Genomic DNA, 25,525 nt, shown 5'->3' with positions numbered 1-25,525 from the left:
AAGGACTCGTAGATACTGGCGCTGGTTTATGTCTTATGCGAAGAAATATTTATTTGATTATTGGATCGAAACCGTTATTAGGCGGAGCTAGACACTTAACAGGAATTGGCGACAGTAAAGTGTTGACTTTCGGTAGTTTTATAATACCAGTGAAAGTGGATGGTTTAGTTATGAACATAGAATTCCATGTAGTGCCAGATCAGGACATAAGTTTTGATGCTATACTGGGTCAAACGATATTGAACACTGTCAATATAAATGTAACAGCAAATGGATCTAAGTTTGCTATGCGCAACGATATAGAAATCTGTCGCACCCATAGTATGCCAAAGAGAGAACAAAATGAGTCAGATATTCAGTGGGCAGGAGAGATTGGAAATATCTTCATCACAAATATTGAAGACAAGGATAAGAGTCTAGACATAAATCTTTCGCATTAGAGCCATTTGATAAAAGGGGAAGTAGAGAAATTTATTCGAAACTACCAGCCAAAAAGAAATGCAAACGCACCAGTAAGCATGAAATTTAAATTGACCGACGAAATACCTGTGTATCAGCACCCGAAACGTTTAGCCCTTTGTGATCAGGAAATCGTTGATAAACAAATTCAAGAATGGCTAGTAGAGAAAATAATTAAAACTAGTACTTCTGAGTACGCATCTCCAGTTGTCTTAGTCTCGAAAAAGAATGGTCAGTTTATGCTGTGACTACAGGAAATTAAGCGAAAAGATTCTTCGTGAGAACTTTCCATGTACCGGTAGTAGAAAGCTCTCAGAAATACACTGTTCCTTTCGGTATTTCAAATTCACCAGCTGTATTTACAAGAGTCATAATGGTTGTGTTAGGAGATTTGATTAAAGCAAGCGATTGTGTAGTCTACATGGACGACATCATCATTCCAAGTACAGGTATCGATGATGGTTTGGCCAAGCTAAAACGTGTACTAGACGTGTCAGCCAAAAACGGTTTACGAATTAATTGGAGTAAATGTCAGATGCTGCAACGAAAAGTCCTATTTTTAGGGTATGATGTGGAAAATGGTACCACAACGCCGAGCAAAGAAAAGATTAGAGCTGTTTCGAATTTTCCTATCCCAAGTAGCAAAAAGAGGTTACAAAGATTTTTGTTGACTAAAGAACCCGTCTTTAAATTGTTTAACCCGAAATTTCAAACTGAAATACATGCGGATGCTTCAAAATACGGATTTGTGGCAGCTTTGTTACAAAAGCATCCAGAGGATAATTCATTTCATCGTCGTTGGCAATGGAACATGAGATTATTAGACTCGCACATACCCAAGGACATTTTTCCGTCAATATATTCCCGAATTGAGAGATAAGGTTATTCGTGTGGTACATAGTTGTGTGGAGTGTATTGTTATTAACGCAAAGGCTGGCAAAAGAGAGGGATATCTAACTTCAATAGAAAAGGGTGACAAACCACTTTGTTTTTACCATATTGGACCAACGGAACTTACAAATAAACGATATAATTACTTGTTGGTTATTATAGATAGTTTTTCTAAGTACGTTTGGTTGTATCCCACTAAGAGCACAGGCGTAGATGAAGTGATACGGTGTTTAGAAGTTCAAGCAACAAACCAGTACGATTGATATCTGCTAAAGGCGCGGCTTTTACATCGCACATTTTCAAAAAGGATTGCGAGGATCACGACATCGTGCATTTATTGATTACCACCGGAGTACCGCGAGGAAATGGGCAGGTTGAAAGGATTCACAAGATTGTTATTCCAATGCTAGCTAAAATGGGTTTAGATAATCCAGCTTCATGGTATAAATACGTAGGGAAAGTTCAGCAAATCATCAATAGCTCGTTTTAAAATCCTAGCCGGTATTGACATGCGTAGATCAGAGGATGTAAACCTTAAAGAACTACTCGATGATCTTCTAATCGAAGAACTAGCAAAACGCAGAAAGAAAATACGAATGGAGGTAGTTGAAAATATAAAACAAATTCAGGAGGAGAACAAGAAGCCAGCTCAAGGTCCATAAGTAGTCCAGTGTTATTTCTATAAGTATGTTTAAATCTTAACAATATATTGAACTCGATTGTCATCAAACCATTCAAATATTAATAAATAAATAAATATAGTAACCATCATTAAATCAACGCTACATAATATATACATATATCTTTACGAATTGTTCTTGTCAACCTTATTCTTGTCAACCTTTCTTCAGATTTATAACACTTTCTTTGCGAATTGAATAGAGAACTGAACCACAAAAAATAAAAAAGACTATCTAGAAGATCAAAAAAACGAGAATGCACAATTTAGTTACACATTTATATTTTGAATTATGGAAAAGTTGCTTTGAAACATTTTCAGCCCTGTTTTGAATGAGGATTATTGAAAAGTCTTCTTCCACGTGAAATTCATACAATTATTACAGCCAATTCCGCGATATGTTAATATAGAAAATTTTTTCTTCACATCTATGCAATTTTGATTGGCAATGGAAACGTCGGTTTTAATCAATTTACGATATTAATCTTGAAAGTTAAAAAAAAAAAACAACGACGCAGAGCGTGCCTTTGAAATATGAACAAAATAATATGTTGTTTCTATCAAAATTGCTCAATAGCAATATGATTTATCACCTTGGCTTTGTAATTATTCAACTGGGCCAACTGTCGGGCAGCAATTAATCCCTTACGTACTTCGTCCTTCATCTTGGTCTGACTTCCCTGCTGGCTAAGGGCACGACCGATCATTGGGACGACAGTGTGCATCAGGATGGCATAAATCCGCGAAGTGGAACATAAGCCATTTTTTTTAATGTCTAATGTAGCCCTGGGCATTAGCCTACTTGAGGCGAAGCCCTTTGCCGTAATTCTGATGGTGCCCAAGGCGTTTTTTCTTTTAATTAAACTTTATATAAAATGATTCAATAGTTTCTTGGCAGATCATTTGCTTCTTATTCATCTTTAATTTATTTAAATTCAATTGTACTACAGCGGAGAAATTCATTATAGATATATATCTATGTATATACATATATAAGTGATGACAAGATGTTTCTATTCACTAATTTTAAAAAATTACAAATTAAAAAAGTAAATTGTTCCAATAAATAAATAAACATTTTTGGGGAAAAAACCATGGAATAACAATTTGTTTGGTATTATCTTTAGGATCATATAAAAGACACCCTTTAAATGTTCATTTATTTATTTAAATCTCAACAATTTCTAAGAATTTTTGAAAAAATATTTGATCATGTTATTAAACTTAAACTTAAAATATTGAACATTTTAAATAAATTTTTCCTTTTCTAACTCTAGAGTATTAAGCATTTAAAGTTCTCCAGTTATTTCGTAGTAAACAAGAAGATTTGAAATAAATATTGACGGATTTTACGTTGGCTAATTGAAAACTTTAATAGATTGAGAGCTTGAGAAAGAGAGAAAGAATATATAATTGGCCTGGCAAAGATCCCACAAGATCTTTGAGACTAGGGCCATGGTACGGATCCCTTCTTTTAGGTGAATATTTTCGTTACTTTTTACGTTTTTCGTTTCGTTTTATTTTTTTGTGTGATGTGTCACGGCTGTCAGTAAATAATTAAAATAATTTTGCAACTAGATTTAGATTTCATGTCTTTTGTCGACGCTAAATGAAAATGTATCCCCTCGTATATGTAAGTTTGTTTGTATCCGCATATATATATATTTATATCTGCATCCAAGGGAATCTAAGCACAGTCGGGATGTCATAAATTGGGGGAAATTTTCAACATTTATTGTCTTTGGGAATTTTCAAAAAAATTAAAACCAAATTGAGTATATATACTTAGGTACTATTGTTTATTTGAAAAAATAGCACATTATAGCAAAGAGGCGTATCAAGAGGGAAATGTAAAGACTTTTAAATTCAAAATTTGAGGTTCAGTTAAGGAGTCAAACCCTAGCAATCAAAAAATATCAAAGAAGCTAACATCGGCTATGCCGAAGTTTATATACCCTTGCAGTCCTTGGGAATAATAATTTTACATGTTCGAAATTTGTTTTCTGCAACTCAATTCATCAATATACAAACAAAACAATTTTACTCTCTATTTTACAATTATTTTACAATCACATATGTAAATTTCATAGCATACTCCGATTTTTATGAAAATGTTGCTTCTAGTTCTTCGTGAGGTAAATGATATAGTGGTCCGATCCTGATGGTTTTCATACTTTATTTTTCCCGGGTAATAAAAAACCCCGAAAAAAAATTTCAGCCCGATAGCTCTTAAGCGCTGAGTAAACCGCATTCGCACAGACGGACGGACGGACGAACAGACGGACAGACGGACATGGCTATATCAACTCAGCTTGTCATGATCAAGAATATATATACTTTATGGGGTTTACAAACATCTGACCAATTTTATAATACCCTTTGCAAGGGTATAAGTATATGTATGCACATATATCCCAAAAGCTACTGAACTTAAGTTGCTGCCAGGTGGTCTACTCCTTGCCACTATGACGCCATCAAACACATGCCACAAAATGATTAAGATAAATCGCCGCATAAGAGTCTCATCTGGGGAACAATCGGGTAAATAATATATATATATATTTTTACGAATTCTCCAACCATTTAAGAGATATCTGCTCAACGAAATTTGCTATAAACACAGAAAAGAAAATGAAATCAGAATTCTTAAAAAAACAAGTGGATAAGAGAAGTGGCATGAATGAAAAATCAAATCAAAACGGATATGAAAATGTAATTAATCATTTTCAACCTCTCGTCAACCTTGCTTCAGATTTATATAACTTTCTTTGCGAATTGAATAGAGAACTGAACCACAAAAAATAAAAAGGACTATCTAGAAGATCAAAGAACCGAGAATGCACAATTTAGTTACACATTTATGTAAGACATAGAGATACTAGATAGCTGGCAACACACCGTTCTACACTGTTTGTTGGGTAGTCTGGCTCGGAAGCAAGTGTTCGTTGGGTAATCGGCTCTCAGTTGGTAGTCTCTCTCGTTGGTCGTCAGCCGAAATACGAAGTTGTCTCAAAAGTTGTGTAAAAAGTCGATTTAAAACTAGTACATGCATCATATATATATACATGAACCTATTAAATAACCATTATAATAAACATTAAATTAATCTAAACCTTACATTTGGGGGCTCGCCCGTGTCAAATACAGAGACTTAAATGCATATGTGATCGCGAAAAGTAGAGTGTTGTTTTGTTAAAAGTTGCTAAGTTGTTACATGCAGCTAAAAAGTTGTTAAAGTTGTTACAGGTAGCTAAAAACATTAAGTTGTACTATTCAAAACAAAACATTCTTTGCAGACGCGTGGTCTTAAAAATCAGTTGCATAAAGTTGTAAAATTCGAAGCCGCCGTAGCGTCGCGAGAAAATTCTCGAAGTTAGGCGAAAAAAAGGGGAAAAGAGACAAAACAAAAAAGACGCGAAATATCATGTCGATGCCTCAGGCGAAGAAAAAAGTTGCGAAGCTGGAAAGAAAATCGTGCTCGAGAGTATAGTTCTAATAATTAAAAAAACAAATCTGAAGTAAAAACAAGTTCCTAAAATGGCGACAGATTGGCGCATCCAAATTATGAAGCCGAAGCCAAAGTGGAAGGATGCAAAGAAGTACAAAAAATAAAAAATAAAAATGAATGGCTTAAGGCCGCAGCTAAGGTCGATGAACTGGAAAAGTTCAAGAAAAGAGAGCTGGCCATCCGAAGAGGACACACCATGATAAATATCACTAGAAATGACCAAAAAGTTTTGGTTAAGCTGAAGAAAGAGGAGGACAAAGCATATGAAAGAAAATAATGCTTACGTAGATATTAAATTTTTTTGCATTAGAATTGACAACGATTCTACAAATTTTGTAAAATTTCTACAATGACTTTTTTTGACCCATATTTGTATTTGAAAATAAGTAAACATCTGGATTGTTAATGCAATTTTATATCTTTTGCTTTTTACAATGGGGAAATTTGGCTGTTTGGTAGTTCGTTTGGGCGTCCCGAGGACCTCACCTTATTTAGGACCGGCTTTCATCCAATTAGCTATTGCTTCCATAGCGCTAGAAACAGGCGGACATGGCCAATTTTTCTAGCTAGCAGACTGATGTACATTTTTACATTTGAGCAGTGACAGAAATCGATATGTATAATTGATTATAAGTTTAAGTTGTAAACTCTCTATTATTTTATTAATTAATCCCTTGGGATTGTCTTTTATGTTTCGGATTTTATTTCTGTTTTTATTAATTGTACATGTGGTCTTATTGCTTATTTTTTTTGAGAGAGTGTGCCCGTACCCCGCCTTAGTGTATTATAAGGGTAAGCTGAAGAAAGAGGAAAAGGGTTAGTGTGACCAAATTCGGTTATCGGGGAAATTCACTGAGACGAAGAGCGGGCTTATTTAAAATATTCTTAATGTTTACATTCGGCCAATCCTGACATTTGATCGACCTCGATCATACAATATAACATACAACATACAATATACATATTACAAACAGAAGCTCACAGTTTTATCACACGCATGCATCCACGGCTTGAGTCGGGCTGATTCTAAGATACCTTTGTAGGTCAATTGAGTAAGTTGACAATCGTCAATATCAGTGACTTCGTAACGGTCATTTGGAAGAACTCGATTTATCTTATAAGGACCACGGTACTTAGGAGCGAACTTTTTGCACGACCCAGGAGTGACATCAACATTGCGAATGGCAACAAAATCATTGACTCTTTAGGATAAAGGTGCCTTATGCCTTAAGGCGTACCGCTTTTCATTGCGCTCTTGCGATTATTGAATTTTCGCACTGGCCTCTTGCCTAGTGTCCTCAAGGTTACAGGGGTTTTCTGAACTAAATTTCTCGTCAAGATACTCGGTTAATTCGTCTACTAAGGGGCCTCGCTGATCGCAACCAAACAACAACATTGACGGAGTTTTACCGGTACTACACTGCACTGAGTTATTAATAGCGAACTCCACACGATTGGGCTAAAGGTTCTGACAGCTTTCCCAACATTGAGGTCAACACACGGATCACACGTTCGACCTGCCCATTGGCTTGAGGGGCAGCAGTCGCTACTTTAATGTGGTCAATATTTCGGTTTTCTACAAACTCAGCAAACTCAAACGACGTAAAACACGTACCTCTGTCGGATATAACTTTTATTGGTCGGCTTTAATAATCAAAATATTTTTCTAAAGCGTCGGTAACTTCTTTGGTACTAGTGGAATTTACGGGATACAATTTGACAAACTTTTTAAATGCGTCAATCACTACCAAAAGGTGCTTTCTTTTTGATGTAACACTCGGTAAGGGACCTAAGTGGTCAACATGAGTAGTATCAAATGGAATCGGACTCTTCGGAATACTATGCAAGGTTCTATTATGTATAGTTCTTGGAACACTATGTAGAATACACGGCAGACAATCTTTTATAAACGCCTCAACCTTTGGATTCATTAACGGGAACCAGTACTTTTCTTTCAAATTGTTTACACATTTCTCAACGCCTAAGTGACCTAGTTTCTCGTGACACCTTCTTATTAATTCCCCTTGCATGCGAGCCGGTGCATACAAACACAGTCTTTCCTTAGCATTTCTTTTGTACACTATACCATCTATTAACTCAAATCCAACATCATTGCCTTTTTCTAAATTTTCTCTTAGTTTACGGATATCCGGATCTCTTATTTGTTCTGACTGCAATAATAAATCAACATCTTGCGGAGACGCATCCATTACACCAACTAGGTTTGCTGACTCATTTCGATCGAGCTGGTCACTTCTTTCGCTTTGGTTACATAGCAACGATTCCAGTTTTAACCGACTTCTTTCTAAACATAGCTCACACGGCCTGAAACAACTCTTCGCTAAATGAACACACGGGTTTGTCCCAAACGGTCCTAAATAATTCTTCCCTAAAGGAGCACATGGTTTTATTTTACACGGGTTTATCTCACAAGGGTCTATCGTACACGGGTTTTTCTCACACGGGTTTTTCTCACACGGGTCTATCTCACACGGTTTTGTCTCAAACGGTGTTATCTCACACGGGTCTATCTCACACGGTTTTGTCTCAAAGGGGTCTATCTCACACGGTTTTGTCTCAAACGATTTTAAACAAATTTTCCCTAAAGGAACACACGGTTTTATCTCAAACGGTTTTAAATAATTCTTCCCTAAAGGTGCACACGGTTTTATTTCACACGGTTCGGAACAACTCTGTTCTAGAACGGCATACGGTCCAATCGAATCTCTACTAAACGCACTTTTCTTTGAGGGGACACACGGTTCTATCAAATCGCTTTCAAACTCATTCAGTTTAACGAACTCACATGGTTCAGCGCAACTTTCATCTTGAATGGCACACAGCATGGTCAAATCTCCACCAGACTCACGCGGTTTAACGCAACTTCCCTCAAAAGTAATATACGGTTCACTAGGTTTAATAGGGGCATTCTGGTCTCTCTTCACTAATAAATCGCAAGGATCAAAATCACCTTCTACAATATTCTCTAACAACTCGGTTTGCCGACTTAATGCGTCTACATGGCCCATGTTTGAACCGGGTCTATGAGCAATGGTATAATCAAAGTTTTCCAATTCCAACGGCCACCGCGCAATGCGGGGATTTATTGATTTTCTACTCAAGGTTTGGACCAATGAATTACAATCGGTAACGATCAAAAATGGTCTGTGTTCTAAAAAAAAGCGAAATCGGTGCACGGCATATATTATGGCCAAAGTTTCAAGTTCAAAACTGTAATAACGGGACTCGGCGGCTGTCGCCTTTCGGGAATAATGTATTTTGCCATCAGTCTTAATGTGAGAAATACGTTTTTAGCGGTTTTGTTCATCGGAAATGGACCACCTTGTTTAAGCAACTCAGTTAACGGTTTAGCTATGCGGGAGAAATTCGGAACAAATTTGCGAAAATAAGAGAATAATCCTAAGCACGAGTGTAATGCATTGCTGTGTATTATTTGTTAAAATTCCCTTATCACTGACTTCATATCCTAAATAATGTATGCTCTTCTGTAGGAAAATGCTTTTCTTCAAATTGAGCTCTAAATTGTACTGAATAAAACGATCTAACAGTTTTGCTAACAACTTATGATGCTGATCTACAGTGCGGGTGGCCAGAATAGTGTCGTCCATATAAACTACAAGTTCTCGATCTCTAATCATATCACTAAGTATGTTCGATATAAATCTCTGAAATACAACTGGTCCGTTCTTTAGACCAAAAGGCATTCTCAGATATTCGAACTGCCCATCGGGTGTAACGAATGCGGTGTATTTAATTGAATCCTCTTCCATACCTACCACGCATCGCGTCTCATCCAAATTCACTGCCAACAGTAATTTTGCCCGTATCTGACAGCGTTGCACAAACGGTTTGCAACTCTGTTAGCCATTCTCGAAACGGGGATGCATTCGTGTTTACATTAGAGTTATTAAAATTGTAATCTATGCTTAGGATATTTAGTAAACAGGGATGCACAGAAGGATTTGTAAACAAATCTCTTTAATGATGCGGAATTCTTTTCATATTTTCTTACATTTTCAATCAATGAAAACTTAAGACCTATTTTATTCAAGGTATCTCTACCAAGAAGTAGTTGCGTCGGCATAATATTATCGGGAATAACTAAAAATTGAATTTCATAATATTTTTTGCAAAACAGAACTAAACATTTGACTGTTCCAAAAGTCAGAATAGAGCCACCGCTCAGTCCATGAAAAGAACTTTTAACTAATTTATCGCAATCTAAATGCGGCATCAACGCTCTACTGGCAAAACTTACTGGGCTTCCGGAATCTAATAGGGCAAAAATGTTATTAACATCAGTGCATCCCCCTTTACAAGATATTCTTAAACTTACTAATTGAATAAATGACTTATCATCAATGGTGTCCGGGTCTTCATTAGCGCTCATGGCGGCAATCTGGGTTCGCATTGGACAATTCCGGTATTAATGGCCCACTTTGAAGCATCGATATCAACTTCCTTTTGGTCTCTCCGGGCGTGGACAGTCAAACATTAAGTGACCAATCTGGCGACAATTGAAACATCTCTTCTCCTTTGTAGCAGGCGTAATGGCCCGCGCACGGTCTGAAGTCTGACGAGCCTGACGAACGTAGTTTTTGGCTGGTGGCTGAACTGTCTGAAAACGCATCATCTTCTCTCGCAATTTGTTCAGAGAAGTACAATAATACAAAGGAGCTGACAGTCCGGTTCGATCTTGTAGTCCGTCAACAATGTATTTGACCACATCGGTGTCTTCAAAATTGCCCTGCTGAGCAATATTTCGCATAATGATGAAATACTGCAAGAGTGACTCTCCTTTGCCAATCGGGCGCTTCCTCATCTGGTTAGCAATCTCGTAGTTTCTCATTTGTAGGCCAAATACCTTCACAAGGGCATCATTCAGCTCGTTCCAGGTGGTAGTCTTTTCATATGTCATGTATGCTTTAGCAGATCCTTCCAGCAGTCGGTTACCCAACGACCAACATTGGGCATCACTCAGTACATTGACTCTTGTCGCTTTCTCCAGCTCACGAATCCATACGTGAATGGACAGATCACCATCACCAGAGAATTTAGGTACGGTAGTTTCGACATCCTTCAAGTTCATGCGCCAATTATATTCCGGTCTGCCTAAGTTCTCCTCCAGCTCCATAACACATGTTTTTAGCTCCATTAGGTTTTTACGTGCTGTATACAATTCGATGCTACTAAGAATCGTAGCCAATTCGTCGGTTTCGCTCGCTTGTGCGCTTTCACGAACATGCACGTTCGCGTCTGGCCCTACAGAGGTCTCACGAGACATCGTCGGCAACTGGTTAGTCCGGTGTACTTGGCTGCTTAATGTTTCCCAAGCCGCGCTGCTCAATAAGAGGCTCCGGACCAACATCCACAAGTTGTCCGGCAAGCACATTTGCAGACACTGCTGGGCTGACTGCCTGCTCTTCGGGTACATCACTCTCTGCAGACTGATTCTGTGCCATGACTGCTTTTACCAATGCGCGCAATTGGTAAATTGACGCTTCTCTATCGCAAGGTACTTCCTTGGCCGCTAGCAACTCAAACAATGCGGTTTTGTTTAATTTAATGATCTCGGTGTATTTCATAAAAATACTTTCTTTAGGGCAAACTCCAAACCTGATTTGTAAACTCTCTATTATTTTTATTAATTAATCCCTTGGGATTGTCTTTTTATTTTCGGATTTTATTTCTGTTTTTATTAATTGCACATGTGGTCTCATTGCCTATTTTTTTGAGAGAGTGTGCCCGTACCCCGCCTTAGTGTATTATACCCTTTTAGTGTGACCAAATTCGGTGAATAGGGATTCCCGGAGAGAAGGAAAATAAGCCAATCTTCATTCGTTGAATTCAAATTATGAACTGATTTTATTTACTAAAGTACGGAGTTTATATAGGAAATCTTAGGCTCTAGGAGGTAACAATTGTTCTTAAGGAGATCTTATTCTAGTACGACTCACACCCACGCATTCGGGGGTTGAAAAATGATTATTATTTTGGGCACGGCGTCGGCCACTTGACATCCTGCCGTTGTGATCGTTTTGGGATAGTTTACAATTAAAAGTGTTTTTCCCACAACGCGTGTGGCTGATTGTAATTCTAGTCATATGCTAGGTTAGATGTTTGAGCCAAAGTACAGCTGTATTATATTTTCTTTAGTGCATCTGATTTGGAGCAGCCGCTTCAGATGAACACGATGTTTATTCTTAAACATTCGGTTATCGGGGAAATTCACTGAGACGAAGAGCGGGCTTATTTAAAATATTCTTAATGTTTACAAAGTTATATTTTTTTACTTGATACTTAGAATATGTGGAGGTGCCTTGAGTAAAACTTGCAGCTCAAAAGAAAAAAAAAAAAAAGTAAAAAAAGAAAGAAAGGCAGCATTTAAAAGACCCGCGAATGCACTGCTTGATTGCAGAAAGAAAGTTCACCACAGTGGTACATTTCTTTTTCCCATTATGCCAATAGCAGATAATGTCACTTTGACAATTGACTTCGGGTCTAAACGAAGATCAAAGCTAGGCATAGAGCATAGGCGAACTATCTTGATAAATTCTTTTCAAATTGGCAACCGAGCGGAACAGTCCTTTGCAGGAAGTGAGAAAAAAATTAATATTTCATTTTTTTTTTGTGGTTAAAATAACCCAAGTAAATTTTAAATCCGAATAAATACAAGCCATCCTTCATGGGCTTGAATCGGAAATAAAAAAGAAACCATTGATGTTGGTGTTCTCTATTTCAAGATATACTTCTTGAGTAAGTGCTAATTTTTCTTTAAATCATTAAAATTTGGTAATTTTTGCAAATAAAATTTTGCACGCAGATTTTCAAAGTCTCGGTATGTTCGTTCATGATGGAAAAGAAAAAAGGAAATTAAAATGTATTGCTTTGATTAAGCAGAAGGTAATTATACAGCTCTAAAGAAAAGAAAAACCAGAGGGCCGGGGCTAACTTCGACCGCGTCAAAGTTTGTATACCCTTGCAACTTTTATGGTAACTCTTTCCTTACCTAAAGCCATCAAAGTGGAAAAACGTTCAAGCTAAAAAGGCTAACATTTGCGAAAGAACGGCCTACAATCTTAGTGTAGGAAATAACGAAGATTTGATCAAAGTCACTGTTTTCCACCGATCGTTCCTATGGGAGCTATATGATATAGTAACCCGATATTTATCAAATTCGGCACAGTCATTTACAGATATAATAAACTAACAAATATTTAATTTAAAAGCAATCGCGTCAAAAGTAACGAAGTTATTGACAAAAGTCACTGTTTTCGAAAGATCGTTTCTATGGGAGCTATATGATATAGTCACCCGATCTTGATCAACTTTAGCACAGTCGTTTATATGTATAATTAATTCACCAATATGAAATTTCACGACAATAGCTCAGAAAATAACGAAGTTATTAAGAAAAGTCACTGTTCGTGACTTTGCTGTTTGTATGGGAGCTATATGATATAGTGGTCCGATCCGGCTGAATCCGAGATATACAACGCCTGCAGTATATACAAGCCTACATGCAAAATTTCAGCTCTGTAGCTTTTACGGTCTAGGAGGAGTTTGCGTTGATCCAGACGGACGGACAGACGGACAGACGGACGGACGGAAGGACGGACGGACGGACGGACGGACATGGCTATTTGAACTCGTCTCGTCGTGCTGATCAAGAATATATATACTTTATATGGTCGGAAATGCTTCCTTCTATGCGTTGCACACTTCTGACCAAAATTAATATACCCTTTTTGCAAGGGTATAAAAAAACGCATTAACGACATTCACATTTTATCATGTATGTGTATATAATTTTTTTTTGTTAGACAAACGTAAAGCCCAAATTTTGGTGTCAATGATTTCCAAAGCCAGAAGTCCAAGACATTTATGTTGGATAGTGCAAGCAGCGAAGAAGTTATTCACCAAAGAGACGAAACAATTACATTGGCGACCATCTGATCAGTCAGATTTCGATACGACACGCGGCAAGCGGTGAAAAGTGAAAACAGCGAAAACACGCAGCCCAAAAAATAAATTGTATCCGAGTTAAAAAGTGAAAATCAAGTAAAAAAGGGTTTAAGCCAGAAAGCCATAGTGAAAACGAAAATTTTTAACTTCTTCTTTTGTTTAAACCTAGGTGAAAAGTGAAAACAGCGAAAACACGCAGCCCAAAAAATAAATTGTATCCGAGTTAAAAAGTGAAAATCAAGTAAAAAAGGGTTTAAGCCAGAAAGCCATAGTGAAAACGAAAATTTTTAACTTCTTCTTTTGTTTAAACCTAGGTAATATACTAGAATCGAAAGCTAGAATAAGTTGGTGTACAAGTAATAATTGGTAATAAGAGAAAAAAAAAAAAAAAAGTAAAAGGAGTGAAAAAAGTGAAAAAAAAAGTATACAAAGAAGAAAACGCAAAGCAACATTTCGAGCCACATTGTGCAAAACCAAAATTGTTTTTTTAAGTCGCGAGGTAACATACACTAAAAATGAAAAAAAAGGAGCAAAAACAAAAAAATGGAAAAATGAACTCTAATGCAAAATTGAAAGGTCAAAAAAAAATCTATAACAGAGGAAGAAGAAAGTGAAAATATAAAAGAAAAAAATTTAAAAAAAAACTAGCATGAGCAATTGCTTTACTTGGTAACGAAACAAAAATGTGAACATAATTAATACAAAAAAAATTAAATTAAATCTATAGCCTCTACAGCAATTCCTCGAAGGCCTTCGTCGGACGCTACAAGGGTGAGTTTTTTTTACTACATTTTTTTGTTACCAAAATATAAAGCGAAGTCGGAGACGTTAAGCAAGAGTATTCAATGCAAAGACAAAAGCGAAAACAATTGTCGTTGCTTTTTTTATATACTTCTGTGTTTCAAATAAAATCATGCGTAAAGAAAAGAAAAAAAAAAAAGAAAATGAACTGAAAAGTGAAAAGTATCAAAAGAGAAAAAGGCAAGAGTGAATAAATATGCATAATTGTTTTATTGAAACATTTTGTATGGGAAGAGTTGAAAAAAAAATTGAACGGTTAATTTTTATACGCTGCATATGTAAGCGTTGCGTTTTGCTTTTGCACAGTGGGTCGAAGTTTAAAAGAAAAAAAAAGAGAAGTTAATGTTCATGAAATTATGCCGAGTATTTAGAATATTTTTTTTTTATATTGATTTAATTATCTTTAAATATAAATCGATATGCGTTAAAGTTTCGAGCTATATATTTTTTTTAGTAATTACAAATTAATTTGTTGATCATTTAGGAAGTTGTAAATTTTCTTATGTATATATTATAGAATGGTTTTGGTCTTTTTTAATGTGAGTTAACTTTGTTCTCAGAATACAGAATGAAACATTAGATTCTAAGAAATGAATGATTGTGAGAATACATTAATTTAAGTGAATAATAATGATTTTTATAATGAGGTAATTTTCTGAACTTTCTTTTTGGGCAATCTAATGTGAATAAGGATGTTTGTTCTGGGATTTTCCCCTAGCGCTGAAAGGAAAATCATGGTAGGGTGGGTAGAGAGCGCGGCTGTAGATACACCTATACAGCCAACACTAGGACTATTTTCTTCTATTCTTTTCTCTCTATTCTATTTCGAGTTTCAGCACAAGGACTTTATTTAAAGTTGCTGACGTGTGAGTGGGTGAAACACATTCATCAAAGAACCACCCCAGCCGATTGTCTTGCTAGCCGCATTAAGAGTCCCGCAGATGAATCGTGTTAACACCAAGATAGGCCTCACACAATAACGTATAGTTGCCGACTGCAATGGTTGGTAAGCCTTTGTGGTGTCGTGGTTATAGATATTTAGTTACAGAAATTTTTGCCGCCCAACCATGGGGCACATTCGAATTAGATACAATAATTTTTGCTGCCCATCGGCTACGTTAAGGCTTTGTACGTTACAGTAATTTTTGGCGCCCAACTGAGGGGCCCGATTCTAATTTGATAATTATCTCTTTAAGGTTTTCTCAGGTAGATAATTCATTTGGTAGATTGACCCCTTTTCTTCTTTTTATTTCTTTGTGCATTCTAATCTTTTATTCTATACTATCAACAATTAAAATCGTAAAGTTAACTATTATTGGAATTACCGTCTCCGGCGATGCCCAGAGATCTGGTCCGGATATTCAACTAGGTTACTAATTGTTCCGAATATTTTAAAGCTAACTGTCAACATAAACCCAAGGCAAACAATAACTGTCAAAACAGCAGAAACTACTAACTTTTGGCATGTGACCGAGAGCTAGACTCTGGTTTGAAAAGTGTTGAGTAGACGAAGGCTTGATAGTAGCCTAGACTCTGTACCTCTTGCTTTAATAGAATACGTATTACCGCTAGTATTTATTGTAGAGAGTACATAGACTAGTCAGTCTAGTTTTGTTATCCCTTTTATTATAGACCGTAGCAGCTTAATTGTGAGTGGTCAGGACATTGGTGAGAACATTAATGGTTTAATCAGCCAACCCCAGATCATAATTGGCATAGCAAGAGACTATATTAAGACAGGTAACGAATCCCTTTTTAAATTCATTTATGTAGGTGCAACTCAAATAAAAGAGGGAAGATGATTTTTTTTGAGAATAGGAACTATGGGATGTAGAGTCAAGTGACCCTAACCCAACCGCTTAAAAAGAAAGACACTACCCAAAATATGAGTGTACTTATGTAAATTTCTATTTCCTGTTGCTAAGAAAATAGCATCCCTAACGCAGATTTCAACAGTAGTCCCTAGTGATAAAGTAAATTATTACACCTGAATTCACTTAGAGTAACCCAAAAAGAAAAATTATTCAAAATTATTATTCAAGAAAAAAAAAAAAAATAAGAATTTGATTAACATTTGGTTGAATTGATAACGCTATCGAATATTTAAAAATGTCAGTAATACACAGTGATAAAGAGTACGAGGAGGCACCACGATCATCCTCATCACAAGTGTGTAGCATTTGTTCACAAGTTATTTCAGACGTACACGAAAGGGCAACGACAAAGTGTATGCACTCATTTCATAGAAATTGTATAATTACTTATGTTTCGACAAATCAAGAGTGTCCGGTATGCAAGTCTTTATGCCACCTTAGAGATGTACAAGTTAGAACTGAGTTATCAGCCAGTCAAAAACGAGGAGCAGTTCCTAAAGTCCATAATACGCGACAGCAGAGGCAAGCACACCTTTTATCTGGTCCAACACAGTCAGCCATACCTGATGACAATAGTCCGCAAAATACGGTGATGAATTCATCAGAAAAGGTAGAACCACTACGAACAGCGAAAAGACAGGGAAGACCTCCTAAGCGAAGAGTACAACGCGCTTAACCAGAAAATTTTGAGAGACATCAGACAAGAGTCAACGCCACAGCTAGTACATCGGCACCAGCGGTCGACTACGAAAGATTGTTTGAAAGAATAGAGAATCTTATAAATCAGAAGTTTGAGAGTTTGCATATGAATGAAGCAGCAGCCAGCATACAAGAATTAAATACGCAGGCTAGAGCACAATCTTCACCCAGAAATTCGCCGATTTCTACATCAAGTATTAGGAGCGAAAAGGTTACACAGATTATCCAGAGTTGGAGTATAAAGTTCGAGGGATCACAAAAAGGCAGTACCGTGCAAGAATTCTTGTAAAGAGTGCGTGCATTAACTATGGATAGTTTAGATGGAGACTTTTCAGTAGTCTGTAAGAACCTACATATTCTCCTAACTGGAAAAGCCCGAGATTGGTATTGGAGATACCGTAAAGAGATCACGCAAGTAGAATGGACAGATTTTTGTGACAAACTCAAAAAACAATATCGTGATAACAAGGATGATGATTTAATTTTTGAAGAAATAAGAAGTAGGAAGCAAAAGATTGGAGAATCATTTGATAATTTTTATGAGGATGTAATATCCATTGTTAGTAGGCTTTCGGTTCCATTGGAAGAGGATAGACTAGTGCAGCAGTTGCAGCGTAACCTGATACCGGAAGTGCGTGAAAAATTGTTATATATATCAGTTGTTTCGGTGTCACATCTACGACAGTTAGTACAAAGAAGAGAAAATCTATTGGGAGAGACACTAATTAAGCCGATCAAGAGTGTAAATTTTTCTAAACCCGTTTACAAATCCGTAGCTGCAGTACTAGACGCCACAGAACAGTCAGAAGACGAGTTGTCGGTGAAAGAGGTAGATGCAGTTCAGCGAGTGGCGAATTCTTTGGTTTGTTGGAATTGTGACGTAGAAGGACATCGCTGGGACATGTGCCTAGAAGATCGGATTATCTTTTGTTACGGCTGCGGAACAAAAGGATTATACAAGCCGCAGTGTATAAAATGTTCAAATAGGACGGAAAACTATCGGAAGGGACCACCGTATGGCAACAAGCGGACGGACCCTTAGTAAATTTTGCTCACAAAAGATTAAATCGTAATTACACTGAACAAGAAAAGCAAGAAAACATTTCAGAGTTACAAACAAATAGAAAGAATATTAAGTTACATCCAATTAAACCATACCACATACGTTTAAAAGAATATGCAAGAGTCCGCGAAAGAATATTTTCTGATGATAGTAATGTCGCATGCGTCAAGAGAGCACCAAAGCGCTCAACCTTGCGTATGCGTAACTTTTGGAAAGCTGTACGAAATACCAAAAGAAGGTTAATTTGTTCAGTAATTAATGAAGCCGTAGATGTCCGATTTTATGCTTCAATTTCATTTTTACAATTTTTAGAATTAGGCTTATTAGACACAGGGGCAAATATTAGTTGCATTGGAGCAGACCTGGCTAAAATAGACTGGTCGCACAATTCAAAATTTCGCGAAATTAATTCGTCAGTAAAAACGGCTGATGGACAGCCACAAACAGTTATTGGATCCATACAACTGAACGTAAAATATAGGGAGCAGATGAAGGACATTAATTTCTTTATAATCCCTTCGATTAAGCATAGGGTAGTATTAGGAACAGATTTATGGAAAGCTTTCAAATTGGCCCCGGGTGTAATTTCCTCGATTGAAACTTCAAATAGCAACGTGCCTAGATTAACAGAGAAAGACGGTGAGGAAAAGTTTCCGCTGACAGCAGAAGAAGAAAAACGTTTAGGCGGAATCATTAGTCTATTTCCAGACTTTGAAAGGCAAGGCCTCGGAAGAACAAAGCTTCTGCAACATCATATAGAGGTAGGCAATGCCACCCCGATTAAACAGCGATTTTACCCAGTTTCTCCGGCGGTTGAAAAAGTTATGTTTCAGGAGATCGATAGAATGTTAGAGCTAGGAGTTATTGAGAAGTCAAATAGTCCTTGGAGTCCCCCATGCGTTTGGTGATTAAAATGGGAAAAGTTCGTTTATGCTTAGATGCACGACGTATTAACGAGGTTACAAAGAAAGACGCATACCCACTGCCCAGCATCAATGGAATTTTCGCAAGACTACCAAAAGCTAACATCATCTCCAAGATAGATTTGAAGGATGCTTTTTGGCAAATAGGTTTGAGTGAGGAATCAAACGCAATCACAGCATTTACAGTACCCGGTCGTCCATTGTATCATTTTGTGGTTATGCCATTTGGTTTGTGTAATGCCGCGCAAACAATGTGTAGACTAATGGATGAAATAATACCCCCTGAATTAAAATATTGTACTTTTGGATACTTAGACGATTTATGTGTAGTATCAGAAAGCTTTGAGGAACATCTTATTGTGTTAGCCAAGCTAGCTGAGCGATTTCGAATGGCGAATGTGACTTTAAATGTGGCAAAGAGCAAATTTTGTGTCACAAAAGTTGCATTTTTAGGATATATAGTAGGCAATGGAGGAATTTCAACTGACACATCAAAAACAGACGCGATTCAGTCATGGCCAATTCCGAAAACAGTTAAACAAGTAAGAGCCTTTATGGGAGTAGTCGGATGGTATAGACGATTTATACATAACTTTTCAGATATTAGTTTTTCAATCACCGAGCTTCTGTCGTCGAAAAAGAAATTTGTCTGGAACGAGCAAGCTCAGAAATCCTTTGAAAAGCTTACGTCTGCGTTGACTTCAGCTCCAGTTTTGTAGAACCCGAACTTTGAACGGAAGTTCTATGTGCATTGCGATGCGAGCGATGTCGGCATAGGCGCTACGTTAGTTCGAATGTCAGATGAAGGAGAAGAAAAACCAATTGTATTTATGTCCAAGAAACTGAGTTCAGCTCAACGAAACTACAGTGTAACGGAGCGGGAATGTTTAGCAGCATTAGAAGCAATCGACAGGTTTAGATGCTATATTGAGATGCAGGAGTTTGAATTAATTACGGATCATGCGAGCCTTTGGTGGCTGATGAAGCAACCTAATTTGAAGGGACGGTTGGCTAGATGGGCCATGAAATTGCAAAGTTACAAGTTCACGATAAGCCATAGAAGAGGTCGGGACAATGTTGTACCTGATGCGCTTTCGAGAATGTTTTCAGATGAAATAAGTGCACTAGAAGAAGTTTATCCTGGTGTTGATTTAAATTCCAACTGTTTTGGTGATAGTGAATATCAGAATTTGAAAAAAAGTTTTTAGATAGTCTGGGAGAGTATCCAGATATACGAGTAGAAGATGGTTTTGTCTATATACGAACTGAACATGATGATGGAAATTTAGAAAATCAAGAATCGAGATGGAAACTGTGGATTCCATCTGGTTTGACGACTGAAGTCATAGGCAGTGCTCATAATAGTGTTATATCAGCACATGGAGGAATGGCTAAGACCCTAGAATTAATAAGGAGATTTTTTATTGGCCAGGCATGGTGTCACAAGTGAGAGATTATGTACGTAACTGTGATATTTGCAAGTCTACCAAAGCCCCGAATTACATTTTAAAACCGCCGTTGGGAAAGCCAGCAGTTTCAATGCGTCCTTTTCAAAGGTTATACATAGACTTGCTCGGTCCATATCCACGCAGTAAGCGAGGGCATATTGGGTTGGTAATAGTTTTGGATCACTTTTCCAAATTTCATTGGCTTTGTCCGTTGAAGAAGTTGACATCTCGTTTAATACAGGAGTTTCTTCAGGATCATGTTTTCTTTATGTTTGGTATTCCGGAAATCCTAGTGAGCGATAACGGAGCACAATTCAAAGCGGTCGAATTTAACGCGTGGCTAACGAAGCTTGGTATTAAGCATTTATATACAGCGTTGTATTCACCTCAAGCCAATGCCTCAGAACGGGTGAATCGATCAATCATAGCAGCGATTAGAGCTTATTTTAACGATGATCATAGAGAGTGGGATGAACATATTCCAGCTATTAGTTGTGCTCTGCGGAATGGTCATCATGTGAGCATTAATTGTTCTCCATATCATGCAGTTTTTGGCTTTGATATGATTACACATGGGTCTCATTATAGTCTACTAAGTAAGTTCAATTTATTACATGAATCACTTAATCCCCTTAGGAAAGACGATCAATTGCAGTTGTTGAGAAAAGAAATAAAACAGCAAATTGCATCAGCAGCAGATAAAAACGCCAAGCAGTATAACTTGCGCACTCGGCAAATTCATTTTAGGATAGGGCAAGAAGTATTCAGAAGAAACTTCAGCCAGAGTAATTTTCAGAAAAATACGAATGCGAAATTCAATCCTCAATGGGTGAAATCTAGAGTCAGGGAATGTTTAGGGAATTGTTATTATGTTTTAGAAGACCTCCAAGGAAAATTACAAGGAACATATCATGCCAAAGATATTAAACAATGAGGTTTTCAGACTAATTCCCCGTGAAAACTCTAGAATTCGTCTGTGGTTGTGGAGGTGCCTTGAGTAAAACTTGATAAATTCTTGATAAATTCTTTTCAAATTGGCAACCGAGCGGAACAGTCCTTTGCAGGAAGTGAGAAAAAAATTAATATTTCATTTTTTTTTGTGGTTAAAATAACCCAAGTAAATTTTAAATCCGAATAAATACAAGCCATCCTTCATGGGCTTGAATCGGAAATAAAAAAGAAACCATTGATGTTGGTGTTCTCTATTTCAAGATATACTTCTTGAGTAAGTGCTAATTTTTCTTTGAATCATTAAAATTTGGTAATTTTTGCAAATAAAATTTAGCACGCAGATTTTCAAAGTCTCGGTATGTTCGTTCATGATGGAAAAGAAAAAAGGAAATTAAAATGTATTGCTTTGATTAAGCAGAAGGTAATTATACAGCTCTAAAGAAAAGAAAAAAAACGCATTAACGACATTCACATTTTATCATGTATGTGTATATAATTTTTTTTTGTTAGACAAACGTAAAGCCCAAATTTTGGTGTCAATGATTTCCAAAGCCAGAAGTCCAAGACATTTATGTTGGATAGTGCAAGCAGCGAAGAAGTTATTCACCAAAGAGACGAAACAATTACATTGGCGACCATCTGATCAGTCAGATTTCGATACGACACGCGGCAAGCGGTGAAAAGTGAAAACAGCGAAAACACGCAGCCCAAAAAATAAATTGTATCCGAGTTAAAAAGTGAAAATCAAGTAAAAAAGGGTTTAAGCCAGAAAGCCATAGTGAAAACGAAAATTTTTAACTTCTTCTTTTGTTTAAACCTAGGTAATATACTAGAATCGAAAGCTAGAATAAGTTGGTGTACAAGTAATAATTGGTAATAAAAGAAAAAAAAAAAAAAAGCAAAAGGAGTGAAGCAAGTGAAAAAAAAGTATACAAAGAAGAAAACGCAAAGCAACATTTCGAGCCACATTGTGCAAAACCAAAATTGTTTTTAAGTCGCGAGGTAACATACACTAAAAATGAAAAAAAAGGAGCAAAACAAAAAAATGGAAAAATGAACTCTAATGCAAAATTGAAAGGTCAAAAAAAAATCTATAACAGAGGAAGAAGAAAGTGAAAATATAAAAGAAAAAAAATTTAAAAAAAACTAGCATGAGCAATTGCTTTACTTGGTAACAAAACAAAAATGTGAACATAATTAATACAAAAAAAATTAAATTAAATCTATAGCCTCTACAGCAATTCCTCGAAGGCCTTCGTCGGACGCTACAAGGGTGAGTTTTATTTACTACATTTTTTTGTTACCAAAATATAAAGCGAAGTCGGAGACGTTAAGCAAGAGTATTCAATGCAAAGACAAAAGCGAAAACAATTGTCGTTGCTTTTTTTATATACTTCTGTGTTTCAAATAAAATCATGCGTAAAGAAAAGAAAAAAAAAAGAAAATGAACTGAAAAGTGAAAAGTATCAAAAGAGAAAAAGGCAAGAGTGAATAAATATGCATAATTGTTTTATTGAAACATTTTGTATGGGAAGAGTTGAAAAAAAAATTGAACGGTTAATTTTTATACGCTGCATATGTAAGCGTTGCGTTTTGCTTTTGCACAGTGGGTCGAAGTTTAAAAGAAAAAAAAGAGAAGTTAATGTTCATGATATTATGCCGAGTATTTAGAATATATATTTTTTTTTTATATTGATTTAATTATCTTTAAATATAAATCGATATGCGTTAAAGTTTCGAGCTATATATTTTTTTTAGTAATTACAAATTAATTTGTTGATCATTTAGGAAGTTGTAAATTTTCTTATGTATATATTATAGAATGGTTTTGGTCTTTTTTAATGTGAGTTAACTTTGTTCTCAGAATACAGAATGAAACATTAGATTCTAAGAAATGAATGATTGTGAGAATACATTAATTTAAGTGAATAATAATGATTTTTATAATGAGGTAATTTTCTGAACTTTCTTTTTCGGCAATCTAATGTGAATAAGGATGTTTGTTCTGGGATTTTCCCCTAGCGCTGAAAGGAAAATCATGGTAGGGTGGGTAGAGAGCGCGGCTGTAGATACACCTATACAGCCAACACTAGGACTATTTTCTTCTATTCTTTTCTCTCTATTCTATTTCGAGTTTCAGCACAGGGACTTTATTTAAAGTTGCTGACGTGTGAGTGGGTGAAACACATTCGTCAAAGAACCACCCCAGCCGATTGTCTTGCTAGCCGCATTAAGAGTCCCGCAGATGAATCGTGTTAACACCAAGATAGGCCTCACACAATAACGTATAGTTGCCGACTGCAATGGTTGGTAAGCCTTTACGTTACAAATAAGAAGTAGATGCACGAATATCCAAGTAAATGGTGGAAAAGTTTATCTTGAATAGGCCCAAATATGTAATAATTAGGAAGTACCCCCAAAAGCTTTCCTAAGTTTTTATGTTAACAATGGAATAAGTGTTCAATTCGATTTTTTAAAGAACGTGCTTTATTCTCATCAATAAAATAAATCTGGTCTTGCGGGTATTGTGGAGCCACTTTAAAGCCATTAACTCAATATTTCACTGTAAATACAAATAGATTATAGACTATAATCAGAATTTTACTGTTAACCATTCATAGAAATGAAATTAAGACATAACATATTATACTTAAACATAATATTTATTGGAATCACAACTAAAAGATGTTAATAGAAAGATTATTATGAAATCCTGATCAGACACAAAGGCAGTAGGCGGGAAAGTGAAAAATAAAAAGTGAAAAGTAGGCCATGTCCATTTGCCAAGTTTACCTGCCTCATTTCCTACTTCCATATTTCACATTCTAGAAAATCGTGCTCGAGAGTATAGATCTAATAATTAAAACAAATTTCAAGTAAAAACAAATTTCAAGTAAAACTGCCCAATTCTGACTGGCCTAACTTTAATAAACCCGAAAACGGCAAGTTTAAAAAATTTGTCCCAAACCTGAAGGTTCCAAAGAAGGCCTTAGATTGGCGCATCCACATTATGAGGCCGAAGCCAAAGTGGAGGGATGCACCAAAATGTGCTAAATTGAATGCTCGTCCAAAATTCCAAGGTTTTAAAGCGGACAAAGTTAAACCTAAGATCGAAGCGAAGAAGGCGGTAATTTCCCCTAATATGAAAGTAATGGTGATGGCTCCTTTTGGTCACGTTTCTTGTGAGGTACGCCTGCTCACTAGAAGTCCGACTCCCAAACCAAGGAGTATCACGAAAAAACGTCGTGTGACCGATAACGTGAAAAAAATGGCGGTCAAAAGCCTGAAGTCAGTTGGTAAAGAAGTACAAAAAATAAGAAATAAAAAAGAATGGTCATCATCTGGATTGTTAATGCAAATTTATATCTCTTGCTCTTTACAATGGGGAAATTTGGTTGTTTGGTGGTTCGATTGGGCGTCCCGAGTAGCTTATCTTATTTAGGACCGGATTTCATCCAGTTAGCTATTGCTTCCATGGCGCTAGAAACAGGCGGACATGGCCATATAGTCAGCTTGACAATTATAGATTATAAACTATAATCAGAATTTTACTGTTAACCATTCATAGAAATGAAATTAAGACATAATATATGTAAGATGGAGTCCTCAATTGAGTCCCCAAATGTATTATATTATAGTTTATTAGTATTATAAATCGTGGACGGGCGAATAATGATTACAATATGCAACTTAAATCTCTGGGTTCTGTGTACTGCTGATTTATCGGCTTCTTACTGCTGACTGCTGATACTTCTGACTGCTGATACCGACTGCTGAACACCGGCTGCTGACTGCTGAACCTCGACTGTTGACTGCTGAACATTGACTGTTGCTGCGTTGCCAATCTGCATAAGGGAGTTGCCACCACGCTGCAACTACCTTATCCCATCTCACATTCGGCCTTCCTGATTAGTCATCAGGCAGTGACATCTTTACATTTCGATACATTTGTGACCACCAAGAACCATTTACCAAACGATCAATTCTTTCAGTAGTAGCAAGAATGTTTGACTTGCTGGGATTCATAAGTCCGGTGCAAAATTCTTATGCAAGACTTGACACTCAAGGGCCTAGATTGGGATGAGCCTGTCGATGGTCGAATTAAGGAAAGATGGAAAGAACTTTTACAGGATCTTAAAGACTTATCAAATTTACAAATACCACGATATGTGAACACATCAAAAACGTATCGATGCGAAATACACGGATTCGCTGACGCATCCGAAAGAGCGTACGGATGCTG

The 25,525-nt window shown here is 36.6% G+C and overlaps 1 long non-coding RNA gene across 1 annotated transcript; it reads right to left on the bottom strand.

Moving 5' to 3' along the window:
- Positions 1-2,375: 2,375 nt before the first annotated feature.
- Positions 2,376-2,721, bottom strand: LOC124461897. Its single transcript, XR_006955302.1, has 2 exons — positions 2,623-2,721; positions 2,376-2,514 (listed from the first exon to the last, which is right to left on the bottom strand). It is a non-coding gene; the product is annotated as an uncharacterized LOC124461897 (long non-coding RNA).
- Between the last annotated feature and the right edge of the window lie 22,804 nt (positions 2,722-25,525).

Source organism: Drosophila willistoni, unplaced genomic scaffold (genome assembly GCF_018902025.1).
Source record: "Drosophila willistoni isolate 14030-0811.24 unplaced genomic scaffold, UCI_dwil_1.1 Seg719, whole genome shotgun sequence".
NCBI lineage: Eukaryota > Metazoa > Arthropoda > Insecta > Diptera > Drosophilidae > Drosophila > Drosophila willistoni.
Note: the sequence above shows the minus strand (reverse complement) of the source record. Positions and strands in the feature narration are given on the sequence as shown.